This window comes from Sander vitreus, chromosome 18 (genome assembly GCF_031162955.1).
Source record: "Sander vitreus isolate 19-12246 chromosome 18, sanVit1, whole genome shotgun sequence".
Taxonomy (NCBI): Eukaryota; Metazoa; Chordata; class Actinopteri; order Perciformes; family Percidae; genus Sander; species Sander vitreus.
Genome location: NC_135872.1, coordinates 10,934,803 through 10,952,689, shown reverse-complemented (window position 1 = coordinate 10,952,689; position 17,887 = coordinate 10,934,803). Strand labels below are relative to the sequence as shown.

The following is a 17,887-nucleotide window of genomic DNA, read 5'->3' as shown; positions in this document are numbered from 1 at the left end:
ATGACTCAACCATTGTATGAAAATCTGTCTTGACAGAGTTGTACTTTGGTGATTAGGATAACTTACACATTTCGATTTACACATTTCAACAAATTGTGTTTTGTTTTGTATGTGGTTGTGTTGATTATTCAGAGACTTCATGTTGAGTGCCTCTGTATTGAACAAGCTATTGTTGGCTGAGGGGCCTCTTGAAATTTGTAAGGCCGTATTTTGTATTTAGCTTTTCTTTGTTTACAGTCCAGTTTTTTGTCCTTTGTCTCAGGTCCGTGCTGTGGATGAAATGAACTATGACTTCCAAGCTCTTGCTTTGGAGTCGAGGGGCATGGGAGAGGTAAGGGGTTTTCTGTCTTTCATTAATAAAGTACAGCAATACATCAAAATGAAAATCTGTATAAAAAACTTAATCTAGACTTGAAAGATAGCTGTAAGATATCTGTATTTTGCTCCATTTTACATGATCAAATTAAGCTAGGACAAAGCAGCTTTTGTGACCAATGCAAGAGCGGCAAACAGCCGCTATAACAGAAGGAAATCAACTCATGCTTGCACGCTTGACAGGGTTGTATGTTAGTATTGAGATGAAAGTAGTGTATGCTCAGTGTCATGGGCAGTGCCAAAGTGGATTATAGTGCATGGGTGAATCAATTTTAAAATGCACTATAACTGCACTGCGGTAGTTGCAATCATTGAGCATAAAATGCAATGACGTGTTCTCCACTCCATTTTACAGCCACCATAAGTCTATAGTGATAAGTGTTCATACTGAAAAGTTTTTGATGGAGAATGACTTGGAGTGAAAAAATGTTTAGCTGACCAAGACTATATTAAGAACCAATAATTACGACACCCGCAAATCTACAGAGGAAAAAAAACCTGTGAAGTGGCTCTGTTGTAAAGGGTTAAACGTGTAAACGTAAACGGTTTATTGCAGGTTGTCGCATACAGCTATTAGAAGTTAATATAAGAAGTTGAAGCTGACTGACAGCCGAAAAGGCGGCTAGCTGTCTCCATGAAGCTCCCAGCCAAGCTTCTATAACTTGCAACCAAGTTGGGAAACAAGAACAAACTTTTTGCATTTTGACTCTGGAGGTCAATTTAAACATTTATTTTTTTTATAAACAGTATTTCCCGTCATCTTTTGATTCCCAGCTCTGTACTACTCGCTCTTTACCATTGCTCCTGTGCCCTAAAATACCACAATGCATTGCGTTGCTCATATTTTTCTTTTAATCCTTAACGCTCCAGAAATATACTTCAGCATATGATATATATATAGCTAAAATTAGCATATTGAATGAATGTTGCACAATACATGCACACAGTGGCAGTTCTATCTATTGTTTTATTTCTATGTTCCGCTGTCATCATAGGTAACATGAAATCCAAAATGTACCCACACACCAGACTATATACGATGCTGGCACATCCTCCAACTCCGGGCAGCCTTCCTCATCTCTCCCACTTGACATTTCTGCATGTGACGTGACCTGCAGCAGCAGCACTCCACCTGAGGAGTGGTCGGCTCGGCGCCTCTCAAAATCTGACGAAGATCTTGTAAACTGACCTTTGTCGATCAAAAAAGCAGACAGATTCAGCAACTGTATGGCCTATTTCTCACTTAAAATGTTTTCAGAAACCCTTTTCGGTGAACTGTTTTCGTAAAATACGAGATCGTATTCGGAACGAGACGCCATTAGAGTCTATTTTGAAATTCGGGAGCAGCAAGAACCACGTGACGCGTTCGTCCAATCAGCTGCCATGTGTTGCGTTCGTCAAGCTCATCCCCCTCGTTGTTTCCAGTAAGTGTTTTAACATAGGTGTCGAAAGTTGGAACTACGGCAGTAAGTGGTTAGTGCACATTAACAGTGTACTGACGAACCGTGCGACACACACGCTCCGAACCGAGACAAGCGAACCGATCGGTTCGGATGTTTTTTCATGAACCATACCACCTTTAATTTCTCTATACATCAAATTTTAAATAAGCTATGGTTGTTGATGGAGGTGTATATCAAATATTACATTGCACTTGACATGCGATGACCTTAATGCTTAGAAAATATGTACAATTTATTTGTAGCTTCTGCCAGCAAAAAAGCTCTGGGATTCTGATGAGCTGGCCAAGGATGGAAGGAAAGGGATGCTTCTTGGAGAGGAGTGGAGGGACAATGCATGGGGATCATCTCGTGAGTGTCTCCTATATCTTTGTGAGCTGTATTCTCATGTAGCTTTTCTTTCTTCAAGATAAAGAAATCATAATATCTGATATTCTAATGGCATCATGCGTCACCCATTAACTATGAATTTTTTTTTTTTTTTTTTTGTGTTTCATCTGACTGGGTCTTTAAACAGCTATAGTTTATGTACATAACTATTTAGATATTTGATCACAGCTTTTCATTCAGATCATTCAGTGTCTCAGCCAATCATGGTGCAGCGGCGACCAGGCCAGACTTTCCATGGCAATGGTGATGCCAATTCTGTGCTTTCACCTCGCTCAGAAGGTGGAGGCCTGGGGGTGAGCATGGTGGAGTACGTCCTGAGCTCTTCTCCTGGTGACAAGATGGATGGTCGCTACAGGAATGGTGGCTATGTGAGTTGACCTTCTGTCTCACTTCTAACTCAAAAGGAGGGGCATCTCTTATTTAAAACTTATTCTCAAGACTGGTACATAGTCTTACCTAATCTATTTTTTTTTTTTTATCTCTATAAATACAGGGTGGAGGAGATGTTGACCAAGATGGTAGAGACACGATTGATGTCCAAGAGAAAGTGTCCCCCTTTGAAGAGGACAAGAGCCCAGAGAAGAAGGTGGGAGATGAGAATGATCCTGCTAAAGCCAACGGAAGAGGTCTACTAAACGGCATGGACAGAGACTGCAAAGATTTCAAGTATGTTTTCCTTTTTCTGTAACATGAGGTGAATGGCTACCTATTGTTTGATGCTTTTGTGACTATTGTGGTTTTAAATTGAGACTGAGCTTAGTTTTCCAACCTCTTTTGCAGCCCTCGTTCTAGATAATCCTCCCATTTCAGAATACCAAAAGCTATTTTAACATAGTATTGCAGTTCTTCTAATGTTTTCATAAATTTGAGCATTGCAGTGAAGCATAAACATAATGAAATTGTCCAAATGAATGTGTGATATAAATGTAAAGGCTTATAGTCTCATTAATGTTGCTAGGGCTCCTGTCTGAGGCAATGTTTTGTACTAATAGTGGCATATGCTCTTCTTTACTATTTCAGTCCAACCCCTGGAAGCCGCCAAGCTTCTCCCACTGAGGCTGTGGAGAGAATGGGTCCCAGTCAGACAGGGTTGGAGATGATGGGACAGCACCACCCACATGTCCTTCAACAACACAACCATGCCCAAAATAAGGCACCTGAGGACTTCCATAACCAGGAGGCTCAGAACATGGGAGGTATGGAGCAGCAAGCCGGTGTGGAGTCCCTTCAGTTTGACTATGCTGGGAACCAGATTCAGGTAGACTCCTCAGGGACACCAGTAGGATTGTTTGACTACAACTCACAGCAGCAGGTTTGTTGTAAAACAAAACACATCTTTCAAGAGATCTAACTATGTTGGCTCAGCAGATTGTGATCTGTTTTTTTGTTTCTTTTTTCCAGTTGTTCCAGAGATCTAATACCCTGACTGTTCAACAGCTCACTGCAGCTCAGCAACAACAATATGCCCTGGCTGCAGCCCAGCAGCAGCATCTCGGTGTGTAGTAGTGTAATTGAACTACTTTTTGTCTCTAGAGATCTGTTTTTACAGTGGCATAGTCATTTGAATGAGATTTGATATGGAAATATGAATTACATTACTGTTCCTCATATTACCCAGCTGGCCTTGCTCCTGCCTTTGTGCCAAACCCTTACATCATTAATGCTGGCCCCCCTGGAACCGATCCCTACACTGCCGCTGGGCTGGCAGCAGCAGCCACGCTTGCAGGTGATCACACAGCACATTTTCATCCCTTTTGTTAACTGTCAGCTAAAGCTCTAATTTGATGTATTTTTTTTATACAAAATACTGTTGTGCCAAGTTCAGTTAAAGAGTACTGTCTTGCTCAGTTGTACAACATGTGTATGTAACATCAAAATGTTTTCTTCAGGCCCTACAGTGGTTCCACCACAGTACTATGGTGTTCCTTGGGGTGTGTACCCGGCCAACCTTTTTCAACAACAGGCTGCATCAACTGCAAATCACTCAGCTAATCAGCAAGCATCCAATCAGGGGCCAGGGCCAGGCCAACAACAGGTAGGAAGTGTTGTGCTATTGATCAGAGAGGTGTTTCATTAAGGTGGCTCCGAAAAGCAGAGGTCATTTTAAAAAAAAAAACGTATGTTGAATGAGAAATTGCACCAGGATTTATCTATTTCATAAACAACTCAAAGCTAATGTGGGCAGACTAATGCAAGTCTGGTCAATGTCATGTCTTTAAAATACATGCTGCACATAATAAAGTCTATAGTATGGACAGGGTTTTTCCTGCATAGAGAATTAGGAGGTGGGACAGATTTGACCGAGGCGCCCGCCTCCTAATTCTTTATGCAGGGAAAAACCTGTTCTCGACATAACTCCGAAAGGTGTCCTCATGGAAAACATGAAGGGTTGCACTTGGTGGATTTCTGTCATTTGTAACTGCAATTGCAGCATTAGGCCATTGCAGATGTGGTGACACTGTATCATCAGCACAGTAGGCTTGGGCTGTATATATTTTTTTCATACCTTGACATTTTGGCAGGGTATACAGTACATGATGGTATTTGTGTTTTTAAGGTTGCTGGAAAACGATTTTGCCAGCAGAATCAAATTGTTTTGCAAGATATGTCATGTTCTCACTCTCAAACATAGCTTAACCATGTTGTGTGATGTGCTACTTCAGTACACTTTAATATTACAAATGTTACTGGGACCACTACAGAAAATTGCAGTTGAACATTTAATTTCTAGGGGATATAGACCCCACTGACTCTGTAACTTTTGGCCACACTCTAGCACATTGATCAAACACGGTCCAGCCATATACAGGTTTCAACCTAGTCTTGTTTCCCTACAGCAGGAATGTGTCAGGCAGCGCCCTGATATTTTGTGGCTGTTCAATCAGGTGAATATTGTTTATTTTGCATCCAAGCACGTCCAATTTCTTAAAGGTTTCCAGAATTAACGGTACATCCCATCAGTGTAATGTTTTTTTAGTTTTGCAGATATGGCTCGTAGAATCAGCGATTTACTTTATAAGGCAAGGAGGAGAATAAGGAGGCCAGATAAAACAGTGCAGACATCATTGGATTATTACAGGCAGTTAAAAAGATTTTATTTTAGTAATTGTATCGCCTCATTTTGAGCCCGGAAAAACCCTGATATGGAGAGTAAAGACAAAACCACTGTTGACTTATACCTACCTTTCTGGGCGTCTGCTTCTTAATTTTTAAATGATATTTAGAGAGAACAAATGGTGCTATAACAGCTATTTTAACTGCAGTGCATTTAAAATATGTTGATCCAAATGCTGTGCATATCCTAAAAACGGATAGCTCAGATTTTAAATAGACAAGTGCAGTCCATGTCAATTTGCAGTGCAAGTAGAATGCATCAAATATTTAGTACTAGTATTAACAATGCAGCGGTAAAGTACTATGGAGAAAACACGGTTACAGTCTGTCAGATTGATTGTAACACTGTTTAAGCCTAAGGCAAAGCTTAGCCAGAAAACTAGCTTGACCAGGTTAGTCAAGAAAGAGAAAAGTTTATATGGTAATTTAGCGCCAAATTATTTGAAGCTAAATAAAGAAGTTGTTTCTGGTTTATATATTTAGTCTGGCTGTTACACTCAGATTTTGTTGATCTTTAAATGCTCATTTGATTTGATGTCTTCATTATATAAGAGTATTGTGCTTCAATATGCATTTCCAATAAACTTTCTATAATGTATGTGAAGAGCAGGTTCTCGCATGCAAAATGTGATTTGATTGGAAGCTTTAAAGGCCCCGAAAACCTTTTTTCCTCATTCAGCTTTTTGCTCTGAGCAATTGGGTCCCACACAAACACACTAACTTTCTGTTGAATTTAGAACTGTTTTGTGGTGTTTTTTTCTAGGGCTGTCAATCGATTAAAATATTGAATCACGATTAATCACTAGGCCTGTAACAATTCCAAATTTTGCTGGACAATTAATTGTCCCAGAAATAATTGCGATTAACAATAGAATTTTCTTTTAGTGAAATAATAAATTTCTTATTAATTTATTACTATTTCAAAGAAAACTTTAAATGAACCTCAGGATACATCTTTTGTTATATATGACTAATAATAATCACTTATATAATTACAATTTGGCACATCTAAACAAAATCTACAATTACCATCAATAGCCCTTAAGACCTTAGCAAAAGTTAGCGAACAAGTTGTTCTGTACAGATTAGAAAAATAAAAGCACAAATCCCTGTGGAACTACGTTAGCATAGTGTTAATGAATAACGGCCATTTCTGCCACAGCGTCGTCATTTACGGTAATGTTACAAATTAAACAAAGCCCCATAGTAGATTAAACACCACAGACGGCCTAACTACATTACTTGGACACATGTAAAGGTGCTTCGGTTGATTTTTAACGTTCGAAAGCGTTAAAGGATTTGCAACTGCGGTTGGGGCGTCCTCTGGTAGGAATACATAGTATCATAGGCTAGCTAACGTTACTGTTAGGTGATGCTACGCCGGTATTGCAAACGCGTTTGATGGATCCAAACAGTGTGACAATCTCATTTTTAAAAAAAAAAATGCTTTAATTGCTGTTATACGAAATAACCGTGATTATGTTAAAAAAAATTGCAGTTAGACAATTATTTAATAATTGTTACAGACCTATTAATCACGTGATTTTCCATAGTTAACTCGCAATTAATCACACTTTTTTTTCAAGTTTGTAAAATAGCTCTTATCAACATGGCGGAGGACAAATATGCTTGCTTTTATGCAAATTATTATTATTGCAACAATCCAAAACAATGACAAATACTGTTTGAGGTTATTCTGGAGAATATTCTAAAGGTACTGAAAGCATAATATGGCAAACTCCAGCCCATCAAGCAACAATAGATGGGCATATTAACCTGAATAAATACATTACTTGTACTAATAACACAATTTATGACGATACTTGATTCGGACTGTTCAATCACGGCATTCTGCGATCTGCTATTTCTGTAGACCATTGCAAAGCATAACAGACCATTGCCATGGGCGACGTTCTGATCATAGACTCAGGCGGACCATTTTTTAATCAATAAAATCTTTTTTTAATATCGATGTTTGTGCTCATACTGCTGATCAGCAGATCAAAACAGAGAGAGGGTAGAGGAAACTGGGATCGCTAACAGAGCTAATGGAAACAGCATTAGTTAGCTCCATCAAGGTTAGCTCACTCACCGGGGCGACCTGGCTTCCACTGGAGAGCCGTGCTCATCAGCAGTAAGGTTAACCGTCCTGAGTCCTGACATCAGCAGGTAACCTTTGTATGAGTAGCCGTGTAATAAGCTGTATTAAAATAATAAGCGGGATAAAAGAGTGAGCCGGTTATTATTGTGAATTAGAACCCCCACAGTCGCACTCGTTATCGCGTTAATTTCGACAGCCCTAGTTTTTTTTCAAAAGAGGGATTTCTCTCTGTCTTCCTGTCATGTGTTTAAAGTGGGTGGAGCTCAGTTGGAAAAAGGTGATATCACATACTCCTGTGCACCAATCAAAATTTAGCAACATTTGAATCAATATGTGATGACAGTTGTGGAGTTGTTTATGTTGCTAGGCTACTGTAATCAAATCTGAACAAACCAAACCCACACAGTCCTGATGAAGATTAGCTGAACTTAAACTTTGACTGTTACTCATTTAGTCTTAAATATTTAATCTAATATAGAAATACTTAAGATTTGAAACCAAGTTTTCAGGCGCTTTAAATACAGAATATGTTTGAGAACTTTCAAACAGTATTTTGGTAGCCTGTGGGTGTGACAGTATCCTTACCATCTCCTCCAGGTGATGCGCACAGGAAACAACCAGCGACCTCTTACACCTGGGCAAGGCCAACAGAGCCAGCAGGAATCTCTAGCTGCAGCAGCTGCTGCGAACCCTGCATTGGCATACGCGGGAATGTCTGGTAACACATTTATCTTCACTACTTGATGTCATTTGAACTGCTCTTTTAAGAATTTTTTTTTTTTTTTTTTTTTAAAGTAGTAGTATGTACGTTTTAAGTCATTGTTCTAACACTAAACACTTATTTTTGAGTGACTTTATAAATTGTTTAATTTTTAGTAATCCATAATTGCTAAGCTCCTTTTTTATGTTCCTTATCTTTCCAGGTTATCAAGTGTTGGCCCCTGCAGCCTATTATGACCAGACTGGGGCCCTGGTGATGGGCCCTGGTGCCCGGGCTGGTCTTGGTGGGCCAGTTCGTCTAGTCCAGACCCCTCTACTCATCAACCCTGCAGCAGCACAAGCTGGTAAGTACTAGTCCACCTGTCGTCATAATTTCAGTATGTATATCTACTCATCCCTGTTCTTATTTAATTAGTACCACTCAGGGTCATTCTGACCTCAGCTCTGCTTTTACCCCTCACACTCTACTCTCTCCCACCACCAGCAGCTGCGGTGTCAGCATCTGGCTCCGGTAACAATATGTCTGGTCCTCCAGGCAACGGGCTGTACCGCTCCATGCCTCAACCTCAACCGCAGCAGCAGCAGCAGCAGCAGCAGCAGCAGGCTCCCCCACAGAGCAGCGGCCTGCCTTCTAGCTCATTTTACGGCTCTGGATCAGTCCCTAACACTTCTCAGAGCAGCTCCCTTTTCTCACACACCTCTGCTGCGCCGCCACCACAAAGCTCCTCCCTGGGCTTCAGCAATACTGGCGGCTCCCTCGGCGTAGGCCTGGGCTCTGCTCTTGGAGGCTTCGGCTCTTCTGGTCAGTGACTTAGCCACAAGCTACATGGGGATTAAAGAAACTTTACTTTTAGGAGTCTGTTTTCCCACACTGTTTTTTTTTCTTCTTTTTTTTCTTGCAGTATCCAGCTCTACCAGTAGCAGTGTATCTCGCAGGGACTCCCTGCTGGCAAGTTCTGATCTATACAAGCGCGGCGGCAGCAGTTTAACTCCCATTGGCCAACCCTTTTACAACAGCCTTGGTTACTCCTCTTCACCCAGCCCCATTGGCCTCACACCAGGTCACTCTCCACTCACTCCTCCACCTTCTCTGCCCTCCTCTCATGGATCCTCTTCCAGCCTTCACCTAGGTAAGCCTTATATTTATGGGAATAGTAGTCTGGATTAGCGGAAGTATATTTCCAGAATAACTGCCTGACATCTATGTTGCTCACCTACCACTCTGTGTGGTGTTGTTGTTCTCAAACTCTTTTCGCTTCGGGAAACGATAACGACAAACTTCAAGCTAGCAAGCTACATGCTGAAAATGGCAAGTTTTAAAGAAAATGCTTTCGGGGAAAGATTGTAAAGATTTAAAAGGAATGTGTGTATAACATTCACTATCTAACTGGGATGTTTTGGGACCGTTTGGGGATTGCTATGGACAAAGTATACACTGGTAAGAGCAAATTACGTTAAACCATGTATCTAGCTAATTTAAACCGCTCATGTTACTGTACTGTGTGAACAGTTAACTTCATTTAATATTGTATGTGGTGTTTTATTGAGCGGGGTGCAAATGTTCCACCAAAACAAGTTCCTTGCCTAGACTATTTTGCAGAGGCACTGCGTGCTGAGCTTAGCGCCGCCCAAGACGATGTGATTGGTTTAAAGGAATGAAAACAACCCAGAGCATTTCTTTCTCCTAACCCAGAATGTATGTGTGGTGTAGCCAGACCTTACTCCACCGATCTGTGGAGATAGGTCTGGCAATGCGAGCCCATGGGAATAGTGAACATTTTACTTGATATAGTTGACTAAAGAAGATATTTTACACCCAGTAGTGCTTTTTTCAAAAGCGTATTCAGTATAAATTCATTAATTCAATTAAAGGTCACTCACTATGTTTTCCCAGAGACAAAGAGCCATTGCTGTGTTTTACATGATTTGATTTCAAGGCACATTAATTGTCATTATTCTACTTCGTTTAAGAATGCTTGATTCTGATTGGCTGGGAGGAGGGCATTAACCCGGCAGGTTGCCCGCTGACTGAGCACAGCGTCATAAAATAGAGAAAAAAAAATACAAGCGGCGTATTGATCTACTATCACAGAAATTTCAAACACGAGGTCCACTGTAAAAATAAACCTCGTTTAGTTTCTAAAATGTGTTGGAAATCTATCGGAGGGTCAGTCGATACATAGTTAGCAAGCGAGGTACAATGTAGCAACTACGTTATTAAACTAACGTTAGTGATCAGATGCAGCCTTGTGTGGTTGCTATAGAAACTAATTAACGTTAGCTACAATTGAGCTAACGTTATTCACCGTAGTTTTAAAAATGGACGAGTTCATTGTCAATTTTAATATATTTGGAGTAAGGAAGACATTTGAGGACTGGTTAAAGAGCGACGAGGATGACGGAATGACAAAAGGAAAGACAAGGACCAGGGTACCCGTTTCAGAGATCTGACAGATGAGGAGCTGCGTACAATTGAAGACGGGGCCCTTGAATCAAACCCAAAAAAAGGCAACTGCCTTTGCTATCAAGGTTTTCACCGAGTGGAAGAGCCACCAGAAGGATAGACTGACACTGTTGTCAGTGTGGTTGCTATTTAAACTAATTAGCTACAGCTGAGCTAATGGTATTCACCGTAGTTCTAAAGGGGACTACTTTTTGAGGGAGATGAACTCAAACAGAGTATACATTTAATAAGGATGCAATACGAATAAGAGAGCATAATTATTAAAGTATTTGAATTGTTTTATGTTGGCAAGCAAGAAGTAGAATAAACGGAAGGTAAGCTGTCCACAAGCCGGGCATATCAAACTGTTTATTGCCCTGCCTTGAGGAGATTATCCCTTACTTTTACAACACAGGGTTGCACAACGAAATGCACTTGTAGTCCTTTCATGCTGCACAAGAAAAATTAAACAAATAGTATTAAACAAATTTTTGCATTTTTTGAATTGGCATCAGGAGGACTGTAAATGGCAGCAACAAAAACACTGGGGCATTCTCTGTGAAGACATGACCTGCATCTTAACATTAAAGATTCAACATAAAAGAAACATTGCCCCTCAACTTTGACTATGTTTGAGCACCAAGCATTACCGATGCAAATGCAGAGTCTGCCTCTTTTCGTCCCACCCGAATTCTGTGCTCTGTCAGCGTGGAACACGCTGATCTGGGATGGTGCAATGAAGCCAGGTTTTTGCAAGACGTGGGAACAACAGTCTGTGATCTCCCCTTGCTGTGCCATCCTGAGTCCTATTTCATCCATTCCACTTTCCGGACATCAGCCGGGTCACATTGCCCTTGGTGGAGCTTGAACCGGCTGGTCCAGCTGGGTGGTCGGAAGATGATTGTCTCAAGGCCCACTGCACTTTATCTAATCCAGGCACTTCCTTTCTCTGAAGTTGAGCGTATCTCTCTTAGGTCATACATTCTCCAGTAACCAAGGCAAAAAGATTAAAACAGCGGAGTTCATGGGAGCTACTGGCCCCTGCTGTCGCCAGAATATTATTAATTTTATAGAATTATTATTTAAAAAGTAGAATATTTTTCAGAAATGTCTTGCTTCCCAAGGCATGCAGTGTTACATTCATAACAATCATGCTCAACTGCCACCAGTAATACAACACTATCCGGTCATTCTGTATTCCTAGGTGGCCTCACCAATGGCAGCGGGCGTTACATTTCTGCAGCGCCTGGAGCTGAGGCCAAGTACCGGAGCGCCGGAGGGACTTCAAGTCTTTTCAATTCCAGCAGCCAGTTGTTCCCTCCGTCTCGGCCCCGCTACAGTCGCTCTGATGTCATGCCATCCGGACGCAGCCGCCTACTAGAAGACTTCAGGAACAACCGCTTCCCAAACCTCCAACTCCGGGACTTGCCCGGACACATGGTGGAGTTCTCTCAAGACCAGCATGGATCCAGGTGGCTAAAATATGCTCAAAAAGGCTGCTCCATTCTGACATTTAAACTGTAAACCTTAGGGAGTGCATTGCGTTAGTGTAGTCTGACAAATTTCTTTTCATTTCTACTTTTTCTATTTCAATCTTTTCTGCCTAGATTTATCCAGCAGAAGCTAGAGAGGGCCACTCCAGCTGAGAGGCAGATGGTGTTTGGAGAGATTCTGCAAGCAGCATACCAACTGATGACTGATGTATTTGGGAACTATGTCATCCAAAAGTTCTTTGAGGTCCGGACTGTTTAGAATTTTTCTAGGTGTCATTTCAGTAACTACACAAGATTAACTAGAACAGATTTTATTTTCTGTAGCATGTGTGCAATCGTGTGAGTTTGTCTTTTGGGTTGTGCAGTTTGGAAGTATAGACCAGAAGCTGGCATTGGCAACACGTATCCGTGGACACGTCCTTCCCCTGGCTTTGCAGATGTATGGTTGCAGGGTTATTCAGAAAGCTCTGGAGTCCATTTCCTCAGACCAGCAGGTAATTGTAAGTGGGATTATACTTCTTTTTAACAATGTTTTTGATATCCTTGTTTTATTGAGGATTTTTTAAATAAATCCCAACATATTACAATCTTCAATTTCAACACTGACGTCTGTTACAATCACGCCCCCGTTTCCTAATGTCTTCTTTAGAGTGACATTGTCCGTGAACTGGACGGCCACGTGTTGAAGTGTGTCAAGGACCAGAATGGCAATCACGTGGTGCAGAAGTGTATCGAGTGTGTCCAACCTCAGGCCCTACAGTTCATTATTGATGCCTTCCAAGGACAGGTGGGTTTAGTATCATAAGCAATGGCTCAGCTGCCGGTAATTTATCACATATGTTTCATTCAGGTAATCAAAACATTGAGTGGTAAGTAATTGTAAGGCAAAAAAAAATTGCTTGCATTATTTCATAGTTCCGTAGGTAAAATAATCACCAAGGATAAACACTGGCTTAGTATTACCTTTTCGTCCAGCCGCAGCCATGCTATATTTTTTGTGAAATCACCTATATATTGATCAGCTCTTATTTCTTTCTTTCTTCGCAGGTGTTTGTGCTCTCCACACACCCCTATGGCTGCAGAGTTATCCAAAGGATTTTGGAGCACTGCACCCAGGAGCAGACTCTGCCCATCCTGGAGGAGCTGCATCAGCACTCTGAACAGCTGGGCCAGGTAAGCACATCTGTCTCCAACCGGTCTCATTTTTAAGCTTACATTGATTGCAGATGTATGTATGTTTGTTTGTTAGATGTGTTAAATCTTGTCGTATTTGCATGTCTCCTTCATGTTTTTAGCATTTCATATTTTCACCTTGTCATTGTTCCTGTGTAGTTGTGGTCTGCTAAGTGTAAGGATGAATGTATTTGTTCTGTTAGCTGTCGTTACATCTGACATATGTGATTATTTAAACATCCACCCTACCCCCTCACTTATTCCATCTAGAAATATCAAGGCGTATCATTGGAGATGACACCCAAAACATATTATACAGTGTCCCGCGATGCACTGTTCAAGGTCAGAGCAATTTGCCTCTCTCGCGGATGTCCCTGTGCTCCTTTCCTCTTTCCTTTTTTTTATTTTTTTTATTTTTTTTTTATTATTATTATCTTTTCTTGTGTAAAGAATAGGGTTGCAAAGGGTCGGAAAATTTCCAAGGGAACTTAAGCTCGGGAATTTGGGGAATTTTTGAACAATGTCATTATAAAAAAAATTGGACATGGCATGTTTGGTTTAAAAGTATGCCCAATGAATTGTAACCATGCAGTGCATTCAGTAGCACACTCTTCCATCACATGTACCGATTTGGCAGCATCCCATTTAATAGGAATTCAGTAAAATTACAACCCTCTGCATGCACAGTGCTCCACAGTGTTCCATCACATGTGCAGCCCACACACTACTGACCTGTCTCAGCCAAAGGACTGCATGCTTTCATGTAAGTTTTGATTATATTACTGGAGTGAGATATATTTAAAAACAAACGACAGCAGATACTTCTGTATCACTTGCCAGACGACAGCAGGGTGAACAGGCTGTTGCTGGGGTGGGTATTATCTAGAGCTGCAAAGATTAATCGATTAGTTGTCAACTATTAATCTCCAACTATTTTGATAATTGATTAATCGGTTGGAGTAATTTTTTTTATGAAAAAAAAAAAAAAAAAATCTCTGATTCCAGATTCTTAAAGTGTAACCCTTGCCAAAATGCAACCTAGAGTTTTTGTGAATGTACCAGAGTCAAACTTTCGTTTTAAAAGCATATTTAGGACGGAATCGCCACTTTTAAGATTTACCGTATTTTCTGTCAAATGGCTTTTTGAATGGGAGTGCTGGGGGCACTTTTATGTTAGCCTCAAAATAGCTATTTTTAAAACACTAAGAAGGCTCGACACAACATGAAACTTTGCTCCAAGTATCACCAGGGGCTCTACACCTTAACGAAAGCATTGTGTACACAGTTTACTAAAGGTTTTGAACAACTCACCGTAGGTCTTGTTGTTTCCGGCCACAGCCATTTTATCAGTCAAAAACCATCGATTTTCGAATGCAACATAACAGGGAGGAGAGTAAAGATGGAAAGCTCCTAAAGCGGTGGCGATTCAGTCCTAAATATGCTTTTAAACGAAAGTTTGACTCGGGTACATTTCACAAAAAGAGGTTGCATTTTGGCGAGAGTTACGCTTTAAATGTAAATATTTTCTGGTTTCTTCACTCCTCTGACAGTAAACTGAAAACTCTTGAGTTTTGGATAAAACAAGACATTTGAGGATGTCCTCTTGGGCTTTGACAAACACTGATCAATCAACCGATAATCTAGATAGTATTATCTTTTTTTTTTTAATGTCGTTTTGGGCTCTGCGCAGGCACCTCACCGATATCAGTGATGCTCAGTAGATATACCTGAATAGAATACCTGCTGCAGAGCCAACCTGTCCCGGGCCATGCACATCCCTTGCCAGTTTGTAATGTTACCAGTCAGGATGCTTTCTATTGCTCCTCTGTAAAAGTTGACAGTAACTTAGCATGGGAATTATATTGTAAAATATTTATAAATAAGTTGTTCACTTTAAACCCTAAATTTGCACACCGCCCAAATTGTGGGCTGGAATTTTCAAAGTACCTTTCCCCATGAGTTAGCTAGCTAGCTAACTCACCACATGTCACAATTTTCATGTTGTATGTATTTGAATAATTCATGGATTTATTTGGCAAATTAATGGATTATGTCCACTTATGACATGGTAAAGACAGCCTGAGCAAATAAGTCTTATGTTTTATTCCCATTAATTCCCATGGTAAATTTACACCTTAAATATTCCCGGAATTTTGCAACCCTTGTAAAGAATCTAATTTAACATTTAGATAGTTCTCCAACTTCCAACTACAGGCCTTCTCCTAACCCACTGAGCCGCCTTCTTCTCGCCTTTTCCCCCTTCTTGCTTTATGCCACAGAGGATTCACGAGGCACATGCTTGCCTGCTGTCTGATAATCTCTCTCCTTTGCCAAAAGCATCTCCTGATCAATCTGATTTCCTGTTTTCATCTTCTTGATTTCACTGTAATTGTTAGATAGAAGCTTCCAGAGAGTTTGAACCTTTTTGGACAACTAAAGTGTTCATAAGTAGTGCTTAAATCACTTCACCTTGAGTACTTGGCTTAAAGTCAAGTCCAGGAGCAAAATAATGCAGGTTCTTGTTAAAACAGATTGACAGGAAATGGATTTTAAGGCAAATACTACCAAATTAAAGGTGGAGGTCACATTACCTACCCAACAAATTACTACTTTAACAAGATCAATTCAGAGTTGTGTTATTTGTTGCTTGGTCAGGTGAGTTCTTGTCTCTATCTTGTCACACTAAAATTACACCCATAACTGTCTATCAACCATTTCTGAAGGGGCAACAATGCTATTGGTTGTGTTGTCTATTTAGCAACACTCCAAACCGGCAGCATCTGTTTTGTCTGACCTTCCGCAGTGATGACGTAAGGGTATTTGTAAGACTTCAAATGGGGGTGTCACTCATTCGCCTACCTATCATTGTAGAGATGCATGATTATCTCGCACTGATTAAGACCAATGGTGAAAAGAAGTGCATGAGCATCAGATTAAAGGGTGTCGCACGGATCCTATTTGTGACAATCAATTGAAATTGACATTTATTCTTGCGCTCACACCTCCACTGCCCCCTGCAGGATCAATATGGTAACTACGTCATTCAGCATGTTTTGGAGCACGGCAGACCAGAAGATAAGAGCAAGATAGTTGCAGAGGTTCGTGGAAAGGTTCTTGTCCTCAGCCAACACAAATTTGCAAGGTAAGTTGTATATGTTTTAATGTAGTGACAGATATGAAGACTTTACTGAGGTCTACCTATGTATTTAACTTTTCACTGTCAGACCTCAAATATTTCATAATCTAGTACATAGTTGTATTTAATTGAGCACAGTGCAATAACCAAATCATTATCAAAATCATTTTATTTTCACCAATAATTTAAAAATGAATGTAATTTTAATTATTTTATACGTTCTTGTTTTATTTTTTCTTCAATCACAGCTCAACATGAATGATCTGTTAAAATATTCTGCTTTAAAATTGAGAATGAAATTTGCATTTTTGCATGAAACAATAACATCCAATGACCATGGATCACATTTTTGGTATTTGGAGTTTGGTTTGTATTATGGGGTGGTCAGTCAGGCTGCCTACAGTCATGCTTATGTTAATCCAAAGCCTGCCTGCAAGGGCATACTTAAAAAGTACTGCCTGTTTCCCTGAACCATCCTAGAGGGGAAAACATGCTTAAAAAGTAAAGCTTGAGTTTGAAAAAAGTAAAAAATGTTTGTGTGTATGTATATATGTGTGTGTGTGTATATATGTATGTATGTATATATGTATGTATATATGTATGTATATATGTATGTATATATGTATGTATATATGTATGTATATATATATATATATATATATATATATATATATATATATATATATATATATATATATATATATATATATATATATATAAAAAATATACACACACACAAACATTTTTTACTTTTTTACCTCCCACTGTTGCAATTTCGAACATCAATTCAAAATACATCAAATCCGACAGGCCTTACATTTTAATGTGTCACAAATGCAATGTGGACAAAAAAAGAAACCAATTGAAACATTCAGCCTTCCAAAATAAAAAGCATCCACCGTGACTGGCCAGTGCTGTGACTCCTTCTGCTGTGTAATGCATTTGTGATTGAAGCTTGTCTCTTTTTTTTTTTCCTCAGTAATGTTGTGGAGAAGTGTGTGATCCACTCTTCGCGCGCAGAGAGAGCACTGCTGATAGATGAAGTGTGCTGCCAGAAAGACGGGCCCCACAGCGCTCTGTACACCATGATGAAGGACCAGTACGCCAACTATGTTGTCCAAAGAATGATTGACATGGCAGAACCTGCTCAGCGCAAAATCATCATGCACAAGGTTGGTAAAACTACTAAATCTGTGATTATGAAGATATGGAATGAGGGGGCGTATATGCACATCAAAAGGGTGCACAGCTAGTAAGAGTTCATATTATTTGGACTAAGTGCAAAAAGTCTGAACAAATGTGCCCTTGTTTTTCCAAAACATACAGTTTACCAATGATCGAATACAACATCTTCAACCTCTAACCTCAGAAAACTGGACTTTTTGAACCATTTGAGCCAGATGTGGAAACTATTATTCTTTTGTAACTTGCCTCCAAAAACAGAGTATAGAATATAGTCCCAAACCTAAAAATATTTAATTT

At 40.0% G+C, this 17,887-nt stretch overlaps 1 pseudogene across 1 annotated transcript in view; it reads left to right on the top strand.

Annotated features, from left to right (window-relative positions):
• LOC144533838 (apolipoprotein B-100-like) overlaps positions 1–17,887 on the top strand; it is a 47,818-nt pseudogene that overhangs the window by 27,248 nt on the left and 2,683 nt on the right. The window contains exons 30-49 of the transcript XR_013503473.1: positions 263–331; positions 2,081–2,186; positions 2,406–2,593; positions 2,719–2,891; positions 3,246–3,537; positions 3,627–3,720; positions 3,844–3,951; positions 4,115–4,260; positions 8,038–8,158; positions 8,364–8,504; positions 8,645–8,962; positions 9,063–9,290; positions 11,808–12,075; positions 12,211–12,340; positions 12,462–12,596; positions 12,746–12,883; positions 13,144–13,269; positions 13,540–13,611; positions 16,290–16,411; positions 17,385–17,577. The product of XR_013503473.1 is annotated as an apolipoprotein B-100-like (transcript). The remainder of the gene's footprint in view (positions 1–262; positions 332–2,080; positions 2,187–2,405; positions 2,594–2,718; positions 2,892–3,245; positions 3,538–3,626; positions 3,721–3,843; positions 3,952–4,114; positions 4,261–8,037; positions 8,159–8,363; positions 8,505–8,644; positions 8,963–9,062; positions 9,291–11,807; positions 12,076–12,210; positions 12,341–12,461; positions 12,597–12,745; positions 12,884–13,143; positions 13,270–13,539; positions 13,612–16,289; positions 16,412–17,384; positions 17,578–17,887) is intronic.